The sequence below is a fragment of the Nomascus leucogenys genome, unplaced genomic scaffold, assembly GCF_006542625.1.
Source record: "Nomascus leucogenys isolate Asia unplaced genomic scaffold, Asia_NLE_v1 001426F_37392_qpd_obj, whole genome shotgun sequence".
Lineage (NCBI taxonomy): Eukaryota > Metazoa > Chordata > Mammalia > Primates > Hylobatidae > Nomascus > Nomascus leucogenys.
In genome coordinates, this window is record NW_022096037.1 from 3,299 (window position 1) to 17,604 (window position 14,306).

A 14,306-nucleotide genomic window follows, 5' to 3' on the forward strand; every position below is an offset into this window, starting at 1 on the left:
GTTTTGGAAAAACTGCTTTGTGATGTGTGCATTCACCTCACAGAGTTCAACCTTTGTTTTGCTGGAGGGGTTTGGAAACACTTTTTTTGCAGAATCTGCGAAGGAATATTTGGGAGCACATTGAAGTCTATGGTCAAAAACAAACTACCTTCAGATATAAGGTAGAAAGAAACTTTCTGAGAAACTGCTTTGTGGAGTGTGCTTTCATCTCACAGAGATAAAACTTTCTTGTGACTGAGCACTTTGGAAACACTGTTTTTGTAGAATCTGCGAAGGAATATTTGGAAGTGTATTGAGGCCTGTGGTGAAAAAAGGAAATAACTTCAGCTAAAAACTAGAAAGAAGCTTTCTGAGAAACTGTTTCCTGATGTGTGCGTCCAGCTCACAGAGTTAAACCTTCTTTGGATCGAGCAGTTTGGAAACACTGTTTTTCTAGAATCTGTGAAGTGATGTTTGGGAGGAAATTGAGGCCTATTGTGAAAAGGGAATAGCTTCAGAGGAAAACTAGAAAGAAGCTTTCTGAGAAACTCCTTTGTGATGTGTGTATTTCTCTCACAGTGTTAACCCATTATTTTAACAGAGCATGTAGGAAACTGTTTTTGTAGAATCTGCAAAGGGACATTTGGGACCCCATTAAGGCCTATGGTGAAAAAGGAAATATCTTCAGAGGAAACTAGAAACAAGCATTCTGAGAAACTGCTTTTGGATGTGTGCATTCATCTCAAAGTGCTAAACCTTTCTTTTGATGGCACAGTTTGGCAACACTGTTTTTATAGAATCTGTGAATGGATATTTGGGAGCTCATTGAGACCGATCTTCAAAAATGAAATATATTTAGATAAAAACTAGAAAGAAGCTTTCTGACACACAAATTTGTGATGTGTGCATTCATCTCACAGAGTTAAAAATTTCTTTTGTTGGAGCTGTTTGGAAAACCTGTTTTTGTAGAATCTGCAAAGGGATATTTGGGAGAATATTGAGGCTTATGGTTGAAAAAGGAAATATCTTTAGAGAATAAGTATAAAGAAATTTTCTGAGAAACTGCTTTGTGATGTGTGCAATCATCTTGCAGAGTTAAACCGTTTGATGGAGCAGTTTGGAAACACTGTTTCTGTAGAATCTGCAAAGTGATATTTGGAAGCACACTGAAGACTATGGTGAAAAAGGAAATATACTCCGAGAAAAACTAGAAATAACATTTCTGAGAAACTGCTTTGTGATGTGTGTATTCATCTCGCAGAAATAACATATGTTTCATTGGAGCAGTTTGGAAACACTGTTTTTGTAGAATTTGCGAAGGGATATTAGGAAGGACATGGAGGCCAATCGTGTAAATGGAAATGTATTCAGAAAAAAACTAGAAAGAAGCTTTGTGAGATACTGCTTTGTATGCATTCAGCTAACACAATTAAACATTTCTTTTGATTCAGCAGCTTGGGAACACTGTTTTTATAGAATCTGCCATGGATATTTGGGAGTGCATTTAGGCATATGGTGAAAAAGGAAATATTTTCAGAGAAATACTAGAAGGAAGCTTTCAGGGAAACTGCTTTGTAATGTGTGCATTCAACTCACAGAGATAAAACTTTCTTTGGGTTGAGTAGTTTGGAAAGAATTTCTTGTGGAATCTGCGAAGAGATTTTTGGTAGATCATTGAGGCCTATGGTGAAAAGGGAAATATCTTCAAATAAAAACTAGAAAGAAGCTCTCTGAGAAACCGCTTTGTGATGTGTGCATTTAATATCACTGAGTTAAAAGTTTCCTCTGATAGAGAAGTTTGGAAACACTGTTTTTGTGGAATTTGCAAAAGGATATTTGGGAGCACATTAAGTACTGTGCTGAAAAAGGAAACATCTTATGGGAAAAACTAGAAAGAATCTTTCTGAGAAACTTCTTTGTGATGTGTGCATTCATCACCTTATGGTGAAAAACAAAACATACTAGGAGAAAAACCAGAAAGAAGTTTTCTGAGAAACTGATTTGTGATGTGTGCATTCACCTAGCAGAGTTAAACCCTTCTTTTGATGGAGTTGTTTGGAAACACTTTTTGTAGAATATGCTAAGGGATATTTGGGAGCACATTGCGGCCTATATGAGAAAGGTAATATCTTCAGAGAAAAACTAGAAAGAAGCTTTCTGAAAAAGTGCTTTGTGAGGTGTGCATTCATTTCACTGAGTTAAACCTTTCTTTTGATAGAGCAGTTTGGAAAAACTGTTTTTGTGGAATCTGTGAAGAAACATTGCATTGTGCACTGAGACCTATGGTGAAAAAGGAATTTCCTTCAGAGAAAAAATAGAAAGAATATTTCTGATAAACAGCTTTGAGATGATTGCATTCATCTCAATGTGTTTAACCTTTCGTTTGTTGAAACAGTCTTGAAACACTGTTTTTTATAGAATCTACAAAGGGATATTTGGGAGCATATCGAGACCTACAGTCAAAAAGGAATTATCTTTACATAAAAACGAGAAAGAAGCTCTCTGACAAACTGATTTGTGATGTGTGCATTCATCTCACAGAGTTTAGTCTTTCTTGTGATGGCAATTTTTGGAAATGCTGTTTTTGTTGAATCTGCAAAGGGATATTTGGGGGGACATTGAGACCTGGGGTGAAAAACTACAAAGATTGTTTCTGAGAAATTGCTTTTTCTTGTTTTCATTCATATCACAGAGTTAAACATTTCTTTCGATTGAGAACTTTGGAAATACTGTTTTTGTGGAATCTGCGAAGGGATATTTGAGAGTTCATTGAGGCCTATGATGAAAAAGGAAATATCTTCAGATAAAAACTAGAAAGAAGTTTCTGAGAAACTGATTTGTGTTGTGTTCATTCGTCTGACAGATTTAAACCTTTCTTTTGATGTAGCAGTTTGGAAAAACTTTTTGTACAATCTGCGAAGGGATATTTGGGAGCGCATTGAGGCCTATGGTCAAAAAGGAAATATCTTCAGAGGAAAACTAGAAGGAAGTTTTCTGAGTAACTGATTTGTGATGTGTGCATCCGTCTGATGGAGTTAAACCTTTCTTTGAATGGACCGGTTTGGAAACATTGTTTTTGTAGAATCTGTGAAGTGATATTTGCAAGCGCATTGAGGCCTATCATGATAAAGCAGATATCAAACCAGTCGTGGTGGCTCACGCTTGTAGTCCCAGCACTTTGGGAGGCCGAGGTGGAAGGATCATAAGGTCAGGAGATCAAGACCATGGTGAAACCCCGTCTCTACTAAAAATACAAAAAATTAGATGGGCGTGGTGGCTGGCACCTGTAGTCCCAGCTACTTGGAGAGGCTGAGGCAGGAGAATGGTGTGAACCCAGGAGGTGGAGCTTGCAGTGAGCCGTGATTGCACCACTGCACTCCAGCCTGGGCGACAGAGTGAGACTCCATCTCAAAAAAAAAAAAAAAAGAAAAAGAAAATATCTTCAGCAGAAAACTAGAAAGAAGCTTTCTGAGAAACTGTGTTGTGATTAGTGGATTAATCTCAGAGTGTTAAACACTTCTTTTGATAGAGCAGTTTGGAAACTGTTTTTCTAGAATCTGTGAAGGTATATTTGGGAGCACATTGAGGACTATGGTGATCCTTTTGGATGTATCTTCAGAGAAAAACTAGAAAGAAGTTTTTCAGAGAAACTGCATTTTGATGTGTGCATTCATCTCAAAGTGTTTAACTTTTCTCTTGAAGGCATAGTTTGAAACACTCTTTTTGTAAAATCTGCAAAAGGATATTTGGGAGAGAATTTATGCTTATGGCCAAAAGGAAATATATTTAGATAAAAACTGGAAAGAAGCTTTCTAAGAAACAGATTTGTGACGTTTGCATTCATATTACAGAGATAAACCTTTCTTTTCATGGAGCATTTTGGAAACAGTGTTTTTGTAGAATCTGTGAAGGGATATTTGGGTGCACATCAAGGCCTAGGGTAAAAAATGAAATATCTGCAGATAAAATGTAGAAAGATGCTTTCTGAGAACCTGCTTTTTGATATCTGCATTCATCTCACAGAGGTAAAGCTTTCTTTTGATTGAGCAGTTTGGAAACACTGTTTAAGTAGAATCTGTGAAGAACTATTTGAGAGTGCTTTAAGGCCTAAGTTGGAAAAGAAAAAATCTTCAGAGAAAAACTAGAATGAAGCTTTCTGATAAACTGCTTTGTGATGTGTGCATCAATGTGACAGACTTAAACCTTCCTTTTGATGGAGCAGTTTGGAAACACTGTTTTTGTGGAATCTGCAAAGGGATATTTGGGAGTGCTTTGAGGTCTATGGTGAAAAGGGAAACATCTTCAGGGAAACACTAGAAAGAAGCTTTCTGAGAAACTACTTTGTGATGTGTGCACTCATCTCACACAGTTAAGCTTTTTTTTGATTGAGCAGTTTGGAAACTCTGTTTTTGAAGAATCTGAGAACAGATATTTGGGAGTGCATTGAGGTCTATGGTTTAAAACAAAATATCTTAAGAGAAAAATCAGAAATTTTCTGAGAAACTGATTTTTGATGTGTCCATTCATCTCACAGACCAAAACATTAGTTTTGATGGAGCAGTTTGGAAAAACTCTTTTGTAGAGTATGCCAAGTTATATTTGTGAGCACTTTGTGGCCTAGGGTGAAAAAGGAAATATCTTCTGAGAAAAACTAGAAAGAAGCTTTCTGAGAAACTGCTTTGTGATGTGTGTATTCACCTCAGAGAAATAAAACTTTCTTTTGAAGGAGCTGTATGGGAACACTGTTTTTGTAGAATCTGCAAAGAGATATTGGGGAAGGCATTGAGTCCTATGGTGAAAAAGTAAATGCCTTCAGAGAAAAATTATAAAGAAGTTTTCTGAGAAACTGCTTTGTGATGTGTGCATTCACCTCACACAGTTAAAACTTTCTTCGATGGAGCAGTTGGAAACACAGTTTTGTAGAATCTGCTGAGGGATAGTTCGGATTGCATTGAGGACTATGGTTAAAAAGGAAACACCTTCAGAGAAAAACTAGAAACAATCCTTATGTGAAAATGCTTTGAGATGTGTGCATTCATCTCACAGACTCAAACTTTTCTTTTGTTGAGATTTTGGAAACACTGTTTTTGTAGAATCTGTAAAGAGATACTTTGGAGCACATTGAGTCTTATGTTTAAAGGGAAATAGCTTCATGTAAAAACTAGGCAGAAGCTTTCTGAGAAACTGCTTTGTGATGTGTGCATTCCTCTCACAGAGTGAAATGTTACTTTTGATGGTGCAATTTGGAAACCCAGTTTTAGTTGAATCTTCTAAGGGATATTTGGGAACACATTATCGCCTATGGTGAAAAAGGAAATATATTTAGTTAAAAACTAGAAAGAAGCTTTCTGAGAAACTGATTTGTGATGTGTGCCTTCGTCTCACAGAATTCAATCTTTCTTTTGATGGAGCTGTTTCGGGTAGAATGTTTTTGTAAGATCTGTGCAGGGATATTTGGGGGCACTTTGAGGCCTATGGTGAAAAAGGACATATCTTCAGAGAAAAACTACAAAGAAGCTTTCTGAGAGACTGCTTTGTGATGTGTGGATTCATCTCACAGATTCAAAACTTTCTTCTGGTTGAGCAGTTTGGAACCACTGTTTTTGTAGAACCTGTGAAGGGATATTTGGGAGTCCATTGAGGCCTATAGTGAAAAAGGAAATATCTTCAGATGCAAATGTGAAAGAAGCCTTCTGAGAAAGAGCTTTGTAATGTGTGCATTCATCTCACACTCTTACACCTTTCTTTTGATTGAGCAGTTTGGAAACACAGTTTTGTAGAATCTGTTTAGGGATATTTCAGAATGCATTGAGTCCTGTGGTGAAAAAGGAAACATCTTAAGAGAAAAACTAGAAGGAAGCTTTCTGAGAAACTGCTTTGAGGTGTGTGCATTCCTCTCACAGACTCAAACATTTCTTTTGGTTGAGCAATATGGAAACACTGTTTTTGTAGAATCAGCAAAGAGATACTTGGGAGCGCTTTGAGGCCTATGGTGAAAAAGGCAATATCTTCAGATAAAAAGTAGGCAGAACCTTTCCGAGAAACTGCTTTGTGATGTGTGCATTCATCTCACAGAGTTAAAACTTTATTTTGATGGAGCAGTTTGGAACACTGTGTTTGTAGAATCTGTGAAGGGATGTTTCAGAGCACTTTGAGGCCTATGGTCAAAAAGGAAATATCTTTAAATAAAAACTAGAATGAAGCTTTCTGAGAAACTGATTTGTGATGTGTGCATTCATCTCATAGTGTTAAACATTTCTTTTGATGGAGCACTTAGGAAACACCATTTTTGTACAATCTGTTAAGGGATATTGGGGAGTGTATTGAGGATTTTGGTGAAAAAGGAACAATCTTAAGAAAAAAACCTGAAAGTAGATTTCTGAGAAACTGATTTGTGATGTGTACATTCATCTCAAAGAGATAAACATTTCTTTTAATGGGTCAGTTTGGAAACACTGTTTTTGTAGAATCTGTGAAGGGATATTTGGGAAGAAATTGAGGTCTATGGTGAAAAAGCAAATTTCTTCAGAGAAAAATTAGAAAAGCTTTCTGAGAAACTGCCTTGTGATGTATGTGTTCATCTCACAGAATTAAAACTTTCTATTGATTCACAGTTTGGAAACACCGTTTTTGTAGAAACTACCAAGTGATATTTGAGAGTGCATTGAGGCCTGTGGTCAAAAAGGAAATACCTTTAGATAAAATCTAGAAAGAAGTGTTCAGAGAAATTTATTTGTGATGTGTGCATTCATCTCACCGAGTTGAACCATTCTTTTGATTGAGCAGTTTAGAAACAGTCTTTTTGTAGAATCTGCAAAAGGATATTGGGGAGAGCTTTGAGGCTTATGGTGAAAAAGGAAATATCTTCACATTAAAACTATGAGGAAGCTTTTGGAGACACTGCTTTTTGATATGTGTAGTCATCTCACAGAGTTAAACTTTTCTTTTGATGGAACAGTTTGGATACGCTGTTTTTGTATAATCAGAGAAGGGATATTTGGGGGCACATTGAGGCCTATAGTCAAAAAGGAAATATCTTTAGTTAAAAACCAGAAAGAATCTTTCTGATAAACTGATTTGTGATGTGTCCATTCATCTCACTGAGAAAACCTTTCTTTTGATGGAACTGTTAGGAAACACTTTTTTTCTACAATCTGCAAAAGGATATCTGGGACTGCCTTGAGATCTATGGTGAAAAAGAAATAGGTTTAGCAAAAAGATAGAAGCTTTCTGAGAAACTGCTTTGTGATGAGTGCATTCAGCTCATAGAGTTAAATGTTTCTTTTGATGGAGCAGTTTAGAAACACAGGTTTTTCTTATCTGCAAAGGGATATTTTGTAGCCCATTGAGGTCTATGGTGAAAAAGGAAATATCTTCAGATGAAAATTGGAAAGAAGCTTTCTGAGAAACTGTTTCTTGATGTATGCATTCAATGCATAGCGTTAAACCTTTCTTTTGAAGGAGCTGTTTGGAAACCTGATTTTGTAGGATCTACGATGGATATTTGGGAGCGAGTTGAGGCCTATGGTGAAAAACGAAATATCTCCAGAGAAAAACAAGAATGAAGCTTTCTGAGAAACTGCTGTGTGATGTGTGCATTCACCTCACAGACTCAAACCTTTCTTTTCATTGAGAAGTTTCAAAACACTGTTTTTGTAGATTCTGTGAAGGGATATTTAGGAGGGCATGGAGGCCTATATTGAAAAAAGAAATATCACCACATAAAAACTAAAAAGAATCTTTCTGAGAAACTGCTTTGTGATGTGTGCCTTCATCTCACAGAGATGAAAATTTCTTTTGAAGGGGCAGTTTGGAAACACTGTTTTTATAGACTCTGCAAAGGGAAATTTAGGAGTGCATTGGGGCCGCTGGTGAAAAAGGAAATTTGTTCAGCAAAAAACTACAAAGAAGGTTTCTGAGGAACTGCTTTGTAATGTTTGTATTCATCTGACATAGTTAAACTTTTCTTTTGATGAAGCAGTTTGTCAAGACCATTTTTATAGAATCTGCAAAGAGATGTTTGGGAGCGCATTGAGTCTTAGGGTGACAAAGGAAATATCTTCAGAGAAAAACTAGAAATAAGCCTTATGAGAAACTGATTTGTGAAGTGTACCTTCACCTCACAGAGTTAAACCTTTCTTTTGATGGGGCTGTTTTGAATAACTGTTTTTCTAGTATCTACGAAAGGATATTTGGGGGCGCATTGAGGCCTATGGTGAAAATGGAAATGTCTTCAGAGAAAAACCAGAAAGAAGCTTTCTGAGAAGCTGATTTGTGATGTGTGCACTCATCTCACAGAGTTAAACCTTTCTTTTGATGGGGCAGTTTGTATACACTGTTTTTGTAGAATCTGAGGAGGGATGTTTGGGAGCCCATTGAGGCCTATAGTGAAAAAGGAAATATCTTCAGATTAAAATTAGAAAGAAGCTTTCTGAGAAACTCCTTTGTGATGTGTGCATTCATCTCACAGAGTTAATCTTTTCTTTTGATAGAGTAGTTCAGAAACTTTTTTTAGAATCTGCGAAGGGATATTAGGGAGTGCCTTGAGGCCTATGGTGTAAAAGGAAATATCTTTAGAGAAAAACCAGAAAGTTGCTTTCTGAGAAACTGATTTGTGCTGTGTGCATTTTTCCCACAAAGGTAAACATTTCTTTGGATGGAAAAGTTTGGAAACACTGTTTTTGTAGAATCTGCAAAGGAATATTTCGGAGTGCATTGAGGCCTATGGTGTAAAATGAAATATCTTTAGCAAAAAGCTAGAAAGAAGATTTCGGAGACACTGCCTTATGATGTGTACAGTTGTCTCAAAGACTCAAAACTTTCTTTTGATGGAACAGTTTGGAAACACTGTTTTTGTAGAATCTGCAAAGGGATATTTGGGAGCACATTGAGGCACATAGTGAAAAACGCATTATCTTCAGAGAAAAACTAGAAAGACGTTTCTGAGAAACTGCTTTGTATTGTGTTCATTCATCTCACAGAGGTAAAACTTACTTTGAACAGTTTAGAAACACTGTTTTTGTGGAATCTGCAAAGGAATATTTGGTAGCTCATTGAGGCATATTGTGAAAAAGGAAATACCTTCATAGAAAAATTAGAAAGAAGCTTTCTGAGAAACTGCTTTGTGTTGTATTCATTCATCTCACAGAGTTATACCTTTCTTTGTATTGAGCAGTTTGGAAACACTGTTTTTGTGGAATCTATGAAGGGATATTTTGGAATGCATTAAGGCCTATGGTGAAAAAGGAAATTACTTCAGAGAAAAACTAGAAGGAAGCTAATGAGAAGCTGCTTTGTGAAGTGTGCATTCATCTTCATGAGTTAAACCTTTCCTGTTATTCAGCAGTTTGGAAACTGTCTTTGTAAAATCTGTGGATATGTATTTTTTAACGCATGGAGGCCTAGGTTGAAAAGGAAATATATTCAGAGAAAAAACAGAAAGAAACTTTCTGAGAAATTGCTTTGTGATACGTGCAGTCATCTCACAGAATTAAGCCTTTCTTTTGATGGGACAGTTTGTTTACACTGTTTTTGTAGAATCTGAGGAAGGATGTTTGGGAGCCTATTGAAGCCTATAGTGGAAAAAGGAAATATCTTCAGATTAAAATTAGAAAGAAGCTTTCTGAGAAACTGCTTTATGATGTGTGCATTAATCTCACACAGTTAAACCTTTATTTTGATGGAGCAGTTTGGAAACACTGTTTTTTAGAACGTGCAAAGTGATATCTGGGAGTGCATTGAGGTCTATGGTCACAAAGGAAATATTTTAAGCTGAAAACTAGAAAGAGTCTTTCTGAGAAACTGATTTGTAATGTGTGCATTCATCTCAGAAAGTTAATCCTTTCTTTTGATTGAGCAGTTTGGAAACACTGGTTTTGTAGAATCTATGAAGCAATATTTGGAAGCATATTGAGGCCTGTGGTGAAAAAAGGAAAATCTTCAGAGGAAAACTAGAGAGGGGTTTTCTGGGAAACTGATTTGGGATGTGTGCATTGATCTCACAGACTCAAACATTTCTTCTGGTTGAGCAGTTTGGAAACACTGTTTTTGCAGAATCTGCGAAGAGATATTTGAGAGCACATTGAGTCCTATGGTGAAAAAGGTAGCATCCTCATAGAAAAAACAGAAGGAAGGGGGGTGGAGCCAAGATGGCCAAATAGGAACAGCTCCAGTCTACAACTCTCATCATGAGTGATGCAGAAGAAGGATGATTTCTGCATTTCCAACTGAGGTACCACGTGCATCTCATTCGGGAATGTCAGTGGGTGCAGGACAGTGGGTGCAGTGCACCGAGCCTGAGTCGAACCATGGTGAGGCGTCACCTCACCCAGGAAGTGCAAGGGGTAGGAGAATTCCCTTTCCTAACCAAGGAAAGGGGTGATGGATGGTACCTGGAAAATCGGGTCACTCCCACCCTAATACTGTGCTTTTCTGATGTTCTTAGCAAAGGGCACACCAGGAGATTATATCCCGTGCCTGGCTCAGAGGGTTCTATGACCACAGAGCCTCACTTATTGCTAGCACAGCAGTCTGAGTTCAAACTGCAAGGTGGCAGCAAGGCTGGGGGAGGGGCGCCTGCCATTGTCGAGGCTTGAGTAGGCAAAAAAAGCAGCTGTGAAGCTCGAACTGGGTGGAGCCCACCGCAGCTCAATGAGACCTGCCTGCCTCTGTAGACTCCACCTCTGGGGGCAGGGCATAGCCAAACAAAAGGCAGCAGAAACCTCTGCAGACTTAAATGTCCCTGTCTGACAGTTTTGAAGAGAGCAGTGGTTCTTCTAGCATGCAGCTGGAGATCTGAGAACAGACAGACTGCCTCCTTAAGTAGGTCCCTGTCCCCTGAGTAGCCTAACTGGGAGGCATCCCCCAGTAGGGACAGACCGACACCTCACATGGCCAGGTACTCCTCTGACAGAAATCTTTCAGAGGAGCAATCAGGCAGCAACATTTGCTGTTCACCAATATCTGCTCTTCTGCAGCCTCCGCTGCTGATTCCCAGATAAACAGGGTCTGGAGTGGAACTCCAGAAAACTCCGACAGACCTGCGGCTGAGGGTCCTGACTGTTAGAAGGAAAACTAACAAACAGAAAGGATATCCACACCAAAACCCATCTGTACATCACCATCATCAAAGACCAAAGGTAGATAAAACCACAAATTTGGGGAAGAAACAGAGGAGAAAAACTGAAAAATCTAAAAATCAGAGCACCTCTCCTCCTCCAAAGGAACACAGCTGCTCACCAGCAATGGAACAAAGCTGGATGGAGAATGACTTTGACGTACTGGGAGAAGAAGGCTTCAGACAATCAAACTACTCTGAGCTAAAGGAGGAAGTCTGAACCCATGGCAAAGAAGTTAAAAACTTTGAAAAAGGATTAGACGAATGGCTAACTAGAATAATCAAAGCAGAAAAGTCCTTAAAGGACCTGATGTAGCTGAAAACCACAGCACAAGAACTACGTGACAAATGCACAAGCCTCAGTAGCTGCTTCAATCAACTGGAAGAAAGGATATCAGTGATGGAGGATCAAATGAATGAAAAGAAGGAAGAAGAGAAGTTTAGAGAAAAAAGAACGTTCACTCCTGCTTTGTTGGTGGGCTGGTATCTGCTTATATTCTTGCTACTGTAACTGATGTCCAATGCAGTCACATAGGCCAGGTTCCTGTTGCTGCCACTGCCACTGTTGTCACCTCTGCCACACCATGCCACTGGGCAGCCTGGCCCACTAGCTCTCCCCAGCCTTCCAGCTAGGGCATCTCGAGGGTCGGGGTTGGATGCCAGTCCCCCTCTCCTTGTCCACTTCCCCGCCATTCAGGTACCTAGCGCATTCCAGCATGGAGGTTTAAGGACCCCTTGGGGGGTAGCCCATCAGCCCCTGGGTCAGGTGCAGTGGGCCCATGGGGGAGTCCCTTTGGGAGGGGCCCAGCCCTTCACTTGCCTCCCCTGCAGACTCTGAACCCTGGTCGGGGCCACACCACACTTCTGTGTCACTGCTGACACCGCCGTCGTGGTGGCCTTCAGGTGGGAGCTTTATCTGGTGGCCATCGTGCTGTCACGCATGTGCCGTACATGTGGTGTGTGCCCCATGCCATGGGGGCAGGAACCCCCAGGCACCTGTGGGGTGGTGTCAGCATTCCCCCTACATGGTCAACACACATCTCCCTGTGTTGTGAAACCTTCTGTTCCCTCTCCAGAGTCTGGTCCCATTGCTGTCTGACCGGCCAGCCTAAGGCAACCACTCTGGGCGATGTGCTGTGCCAGGAGGGTCTCCCAGTGTTGGGAGCACCCTTGCAAAATCAACCTCATATGAATCTTAGTGGTGGATCACTTGGCTCATGTGTTGATGAAGAGCGCACCTAAATGCAAGAATTAATGTGAATTGCAGGACACATTGATCATCCACACTTCGAATGCACTTGCAGCCCCAGGTTCCTCCTGGGGGGCTACACCTGTCTCAGTGTAGCTTGCCAGTCAATCACCCCCGGGGGTGCCTCCAGGCTCCTCAGGGTGCACAGCTGCGGGTTCCGTCACAGGGCCTCCTGGGACCCTGTTCCCCCAAGTGCAGACCCGGCGACATCTGCCCTCCTCTTCCGCCACGCCCACCCTTTCCCCCTTCCCCCGTGGGTCCTGCGTGGTCACGCATTGGGTGGCAGGTGGAAGGGGGATGCCTGGCTGTGAGGGAGAGATAGAGGGCAGTACCACCATCTGCAAAGATGGAGAGGGAAGAGAGCTGGCTCGGGCCGAGTTCCAGTGGCCGCCACCATGGTCTGGGTTCCTCCCTCGGGGGCTCCCTTGCACTGCATGTGGCTTGTGGTGTGGGGTTCATTGGCCCTGGCTGGGTAGAAAGTCCTGTGCCATTGTCATCATTGCACATTGTCGGCAGTGGGGGCATGTTGTTGGGGGGAGAGGAAAGTAGGTAGGATGGGTCAGGTGGGGAGAGGGTAGGGGAGCAGGTCCTGGGCACTGTGGTTCACTGCCCCCCCGATGGGACCCAGCATCCAGCCCACCCCACTCCCACACCCCTCTTCCCCACCACCTCTCCTCCCCGCCCACTCCCTGCCCACCCGGCTCACATCACGGTGTGTTCAGGGCTGGAAGCCTGCCCCACTGCCTGCCTGGCAGTGCTTGTGGCTGTGGTCCTGGGGTTTGCTTGCCCCGGTGGGGCCCGCTGGATGCTGTGGTGTCATCCGCCATCACATGCCCCCTTCTGGCTCATGGCCACGCCGTGCCTGGGGCCCCATCCTGGGCTTCCACGTCAGGGTGTGTCGGTGCCGCCACGTCCTCGGTCCTGTCCCCCATCTCCATTTAGTACGTAGGCAATCCCATGTAACTTAGCAAAGCTAGCAAGTCCCTAGACTTGGCACAGCCACTGTAGAGGTGGCCTCCCAGTAGCATCATTAATATCAATTGTAATTGGTAGTCAATTGCTTAGTTTCACATTTCATTACCTGAGTTGTACAAATGTGTAAAAAATACAGCTTTAATAAAAGGGAGTAAAGGATAATATGAATAATATTCACAATATCCATTTGGAAGAGGTAGTGTTTTCTCAGAAATCATGCATTCCTGGAGCACAATCATTTTGTGTTTGGTTTCTTAAATATCTATTTCCATTTTGACAAACAACTGGAAAAGCCCAGCTTCACAAGGAATCTCCACAAGAGCAGACACACAAAAGAACACCCATAACACAAAATCAAAACAAGGGTGGTCCGGGCTTCACATTAAATACTCATTACCAAGTTTTCTTAGAAGAGATAAAGAATACAAAGTTACTTTTATGTGGTGGAAAACGAGAGAAAGAGTAAATGGAACAATAAGTGTTAGGAAATAACAGTGAAAAACAAGCTGTGGAAATAAAATGAATGGAATTGTTTTGTTTGGTATTGATTTCCTATCCTGATATCAGAAAATATGGGAAAGAACAAGGCACATTTTTTGAGACACATTTTTGAGACATAAAACAAGTGAAAGTTAAAGACTATTTTACAGTGCTAACAAAAATATCTGTGACTTGTTTCTTCCCTTTAAAAATATGATTTTGTACAATTACATTTATATAAATTATTGAAATAAAATTGTAAAGATGAAGAACAGACTATGGGGTTGCCAAGGGGAAGGGGTGGAGGAAAACATGTCAGAGTGTCCGCAAAGGTCGCAAGTTGGAGCCTGGTGGTGAGGCTACAGTTCTGTATCTTGACTGTCAAAGTGATAGTTACAGAGATCTACACCACATAAAAATGCACAGAACAAACGCACACACATACACACATACGAAAACAAATGTGTACAAAACGGTTGCGATCTGAGTAAGCTTTTTGAATTGTAC

The 14,306-nt window shown here is 40.6% G+C and overlaps 1 non-coding gene across 1 annotated transcript; it reads left to right on the forward strand.

The window, feature by feature from the left end:
* Positions 1-12,285: 12,285 nt before the first annotated feature.
* On the forward strand, positions 12,286-12,440 carry LOC115833795. The gene has a single exon (XR_004029081.1). It is a non-coding gene; the product is annotated as a 5.8S ribosomal RNA (ribosomal RNA).
* Positions 12,441-14,306: the final 1,866 nt, after the last annotated feature.